We start from the raw sequence: 5,977 nt of genomic DNA, 5'->3' as shown, positions 1-5,977 counted from the left end.
ATAGAGAAGGATTAACCCCTACTTCTAGTCTTTTTCCAATTTTTCCCTGTGCACAATTACTTAAATAACATTTATTTAATTAATTAGCACAATTAATTAAATAATACTTATTTAATTAATTAACACGTTAATTAAATAACTATTTATACATTAAATCTAATTTAACGTGTATATATATTTATTTATCAATGGGCCCTTTTTTAATCATATTAAAAGTAATCTAAGTGCCAAAATCGAAAACATTCAATCTTGCAAACCTTTATTCAAAATGTAGATTTAGTAACCTATCTCTAAACTGATTTTTGTTTCGAAAAATACGAAGAACGAAGATACAAGAAATTGTCTTTAATACCAGTTGAAAGGATCGGATCCCACAGCAGAAGCATTGTGAACGCCTTGCATCCTGCAAATCGATTTTTACATAAACAAAAATAGTAAACGAAAGCAGAATATACGTAGAACAAACATGTAAATAGCATGCTGTAGGGAAAGGATAGAACCATTCTTATTTTTGTAGATTCCCAAGCTCCTAGAATGATCCTCTCGATGTTCCAATGAACGACTCCTCCAACGATCTTGAACACACAAACTTTTCCTCGAACAATCTTGCACATGACCATGAGAATAACCTTGTTATTCTCAAAGATTCCAATAGAAGGATAGGTGGTATCCAACTATTGGAAGAGAGTGATGAGGAAAACTTTTTGGAAGAGTAGAGAGGATTTCTTTTATAACTTAGGAAAATTGCATAATGAATGCTTGCAATCCTAGTGTGTTCTGTGTGTTCCTAAAAGGGCCATAAGGAAGACTTTATATAGAGAAGTGTCAACCCCTTCTCATAGTCTTTTTCCAATTTTTTTCTTGTGCACAATTAATTAAATAACATTTATTTAATTAATTAGTACAATTAATTAAATAACACTTATTTAATCAATTAGTACAATTAATTAAATAACACTTATTTAATTAATTAAAACATTAATTAAATAACTATTTATACATTAAATCCAATTTAACACACACACACACACATATATATATATATATATATATGTATTTAATTATCATAAACATCATATGTATATGTGCAATACCTCTCTATTAATTAATTAACTTTTTGTAATCTAATTCACTGGAATTAATTATTTGAATCTCATCAAATGTTTCTTTCTTACTTAATTTGAATTATGCATCACATCTATAATCAATTACATATTAATCATATTAATATATAATTTCCTCAAATTGATTGGAACAATTCAAATCATTCTTCTTTAATATCCTTTAATGAGCGAACAAGGGGGCTTAGTGGATCTATAGATCAAAAGCTCCAATGATATGAAATTAATTGGCCAAACTCATTAACCAAGTTAATCAATATTCATTAACTGTGGGTACACTCCACTAAAGACCTACAGCTGCACTCTTCTCACTTCAGATATATTTCTGTGTCAACGGTTATAGACTAATAACAGCGAGTTAATCCTTCAAGAGTGTTCGTGACTCCAAAATGGTAGGCATATTGAGTTAGAAAACTTCCCACCCTTACCCATACAAATCAAAGGATAATCCCTCGTGAACAGGAATTTATAATATACTCATGATTAAGACTAAATGACCTGGGTCATCCAATTGAAATAGGAACCTAACTAGTTAATGGTGTTACATCTAGTGGTTACTATTTCACGGTCTAGTCTTATGAAAACTCATTGCATAGGATACCCCCACTCGTGTGTCACCTACACGAATGTGTTGGATTATTGTATTTATATCAAATATAAAGTGGGTTGTATCCTTAGTTTCACCAATATAAGGTACCCAGTTTTATCCTTATACTATAGACCCTTTAGATTGTATCTTGAATATTGGTCCTTGTATATCTCCACATATAGTTCAAGACTCATAAGGTAGTCTTGGATGTTAGTTTATTGGATTTAGGGTTATTAAGACAAAATAGAAAACAACACAATAACATTTATTAAATTAACATCTATAACTCTTATTGATGATGGTTAATTAATAACATTTACTATCTACATGTTTTAGGGCATAAAACCCAACAAACTTTCACTTGAACTAAAACTCTAGTCAGTGGGTTCTACATGATATCAAAATCCAAAAGGTGGGTTTATGGTAAATAAATACAATAAACTAGGGCATTGATATACCTATTACATATCTCCCACTTGTCCTAGATTATACAATGTACATGTCTCATAGACCTAGATTCTCTAGATAACCTTCGAATACTTTAGCCGAGAGAACCTTCATAAATGAATTAGCAATGTTGTGCTATGAGGCAATCTTTGTGACGATCACTTCTCCTCGTTGCACAATCTCACGTATCATGTGATACTTTCTCTCAATATTCTTTCCTCGTTTGTGACTGCGAGGTTCTTTAGAGTTGGCTGTCACAATATAAGGTGATAGGAAAGTCCATATTTGGAACCACTTCCAAATCGCTTAGGAACTTTCTGTGTCAAACTGCTTCCTTTTCTGCTTCACAAGTAGCAATATATTCTACGACATACAACAACTCCCCCATTTAGGGTAAATATTGATCCTGATGTGGATTTTTTAGAATCCTAATCATTTTGAAAATCAGAGTCGGTGTATCTTGTGAGAATCAAATCCTTAACTCCATCCACCAAAGGAGTAACTAACTACCCTATGGTGGCTTTATTCTAACTCACTGGAGTATCATAGCAATAGAAATTTTGGATTAATATGAATGAGATCCATATTAAATCTATTGGATTCATTTTTTAATTTCTATGCTTAATTAAAATGGGTAATAGATTGCATTTCGTCAAGTAATATGTTTTATATATTTCAAAGTTATGTCATTTTCTTTCATGGTTTTATTTTTTGGTTACCGATATAAGGCAAAAGGTTTGATAAATATATTACTTTGAAAATGTCATCAACACATAATGACAGTGTAATTTTGTCTTTAATTTTGGAAATGTTCTCAAAAGAATTGTTGTAAATTCATGAATTGTTCATGAATAATCTTTGTAGTGATAGCTTACTTTTTATTGTCTAAATAGCATATGATAAAGTCATGACAAAACATACTGTATGTTAGAGTCATGGGAAGCTATATGACCTCGAAAGTTAAGCATTATCTGAGTTCAAGAAAATCATAATGACTAGAGCTAATGAGGAAAATGTTTCTAAACTAGTTTGGGATATCACATGATGAGGAATTTTAGAAATACATCAAAAGGAAGAAAAATAAGAATAAGTAAATTTGATTTACCAAGTTCTTAGTGAAGAATATAAATTTACACCTTGATAGTTGAATAATGATTCACTACCAAAAATTTTCTTCATTACAATAAGATTGAAAATCTTGACGAATACTTAATTCGGTGGAATAGTTCTACTAGTTGACAACGGGAAGCTCATCTCTGTTAAAGTAATGGGAGACAATAAAACATTGTTTATTTATGCTGAATATGGCGCTTTTATTATCACAAGAGTTCAATTTCTCCAAGTTTTATTATTAAATATTTCATAGAGTAGCGATAAGCCATGTTCTCAAAAGTTGTTTTGAAAATATATTCAGCTTTAAATAAATACATTCTTGTGTGTTAAAGGTTAACTCATCTGCGTACTAAAGTGAGAGTGTAAGGATTAATAAATCCATAAAGAAAGATTCTATTCTCCTAAACGGATACATGTCTTTGGCTTTTAAATGTCAGCTACAGATAATTCTCTAATAGTTAGAGTTAAATTATTATTATCTATCAAATGCTTTACTTCTCATGCAAGGCTGTCATTAAAACCTTATTAGACATGGTTATCTGGCCAATGTTGGACTTTCTTATTTTGACCAGGTGAACTTGTGATTGGAAGCATAAGTCTGACTTCATAAATAAGTCTTAATATGATTGATAAGTGTTTATGAAGTCCCAGGTGAACTTGTGATTGGAAGCATAAGTCTGACTTCATAAATAAGTCTTATATGATTGATAAGTATTTATGAATAAATGTATCTTAATCTAATGCAACTTAAGCTTATTTTCTTTGAAATGTTCAAAATAAATTAGACTAAAGTTTAATTCATTTAGACAAGTCTATTGTGACATTATGATCAGATCATAATGACCAATGCAGGATATATGTTGTACTAAGCTAATTGATAAAGATAAGATGAGATTTCAACTTCGAGTATTGGGTATAATTTGGTTGAAATTGTGCTACAACAGGAGAAATGTGGCCTTGTTGAACATGGTACATTTTAAGTACGTTGCTAAACATAGTCCTAATAATTTAAAATTACATTGATGTCTGACTTCAATAAGGATATGCAATGGAGATTGCAATTTTGAACATTATTTTCTCCAAAATGCTTGTTAAACAATGTTGGATTATGAAAGTGTCGTAAAACTAGTTTATGACATTTCAATTTTTAGGTAAGTTGAAACACTTGTGTCAAAACAAACCCTTGATGAAATAAATGTTTCATAGTGTGCCTAAATATAGGTAGTCCTTGAAGAGTTAATAAATGGTCTTTTGAATAGTCCAAAATAGAATGATGTATTTATGTGGCAACTACTGTTTCATTTGGAAAGTTAAATGTTACAGACCTGTAAAGGGTCAAGTTATGTTGAAGAATAAGTTCTAAGTAAAACCACGTAATAGTTAACTAGTGTTGTCAACCATTTATTTTAGTTTGAATGTCAATTTCTAATTATCAAACAGATAAGTCTTCATCGTAGTGAGAGAGTTATGAGATGACTCAACCTTTGCAAAGACTTACTTGAAGTCTTTATTATCCTATAAGATGACAAGATGAAAACTTAGAAACCTTACAACAGTGGGAGAGTTGTGCGATCAATCAATTTTTGTTGTGAAAGTCAAAGCTATCATATTGGATGACAAGAACTGAAGAAAGTTGACAAAGAGAAAATTTGTCAAAGTCATAAATTTGAGATAAAGTAGTGTACTTAATCTCAGTTAACTTTTTGTAGAATTTTATTGATGGGGTTAAACTTAAAGGATATGAATGGATTTACGAAAAAAAAAAAAGGGAAACGTAAAAGTGTAGTACTTGGAAATAGAGATCTTCAAAGTAAGACTCTTGGTATTAGGTGAAAGCCAATGCTAAAACTGTTGGGTGAAAATGGACTATGTGTCAATTTTCTAACTAGTTTCTATAACAGGGTCTTTATCATTATTTCATTCATTGTTGTATATGAGATATGAAAAATGAATAACTTTTTTATGAAAATGAGTTCAATGCATCTACACAATATCAAGAAAATTTTTAAAAGATTGAATTGCAAAAGATTTGCAAAATTATGATGATTATTTGAGAAATAAATTTCACAATTGGGATTTTGAGAGTATCATAACCAATAACTTTGAATGATGATGATGTTCTTGTACAGACAAGAAAACGAAACGTGTGTATTTATTTGTTTTGAATTGATATTTACTCATTATGAATGAAATAGAAATCAGTATGAAAGTTTGATTGTATAACCAATTTAAAATAGTTGATTTGAAGTGTTTTTGTATATTAAAAGTCCACATATAGATGTATAGGACATGATGTTAAATTTCTCTCAAACATCTTACGTTTACAAAGTAGTTGTTTACTGTTCGATGCAGTTGCTTCAGATAGAATGGTTATGTACCATTCTACAATGAAGTTGAGACGTCTAAGAGAAAAGTTTCTTAAGACACCTCAAATGTTGAAGGGATGTAAATTTTACATGAGACTTCATTAATATTTAATATACAATTGGTTAGTTAAAACGGTTTACTCGATGGTATTACCATTGAGTTTTGAAAATTAAAACTTACTAATAATGAGACATTGGCGTATAAAGTTCAAGATTTCATCTTTTACAGGATACACTATTTCATATTGGATTTAGAGAAATCCATGTTTTATCCTAGTTGGTGTAGATTGGACAATAAGACAATATTTTGCTTGTGAAGAAAAAAATTGCATAAATCAAGT

Source organism: Benincasa hispida, chromosome 4, assembly GCF_027475165.1.
Source record: "Benincasa hispida cultivar pf3 chromosome 4, pf3_genome.v1.1, whole genome shotgun sequence".
NCBI classification, from domain to species: domain Eukaryota; kingdom Viridiplantae; phylum Streptophyta; class Magnoliopsida; order Cucurbitales; family Cucurbitaceae; genus Benincasa; species Benincasa hispida.
The sequence above is the reverse complement of the archived record's forward strand: the minus strand, read 5'-3'. Positions refer to the sequence as shown.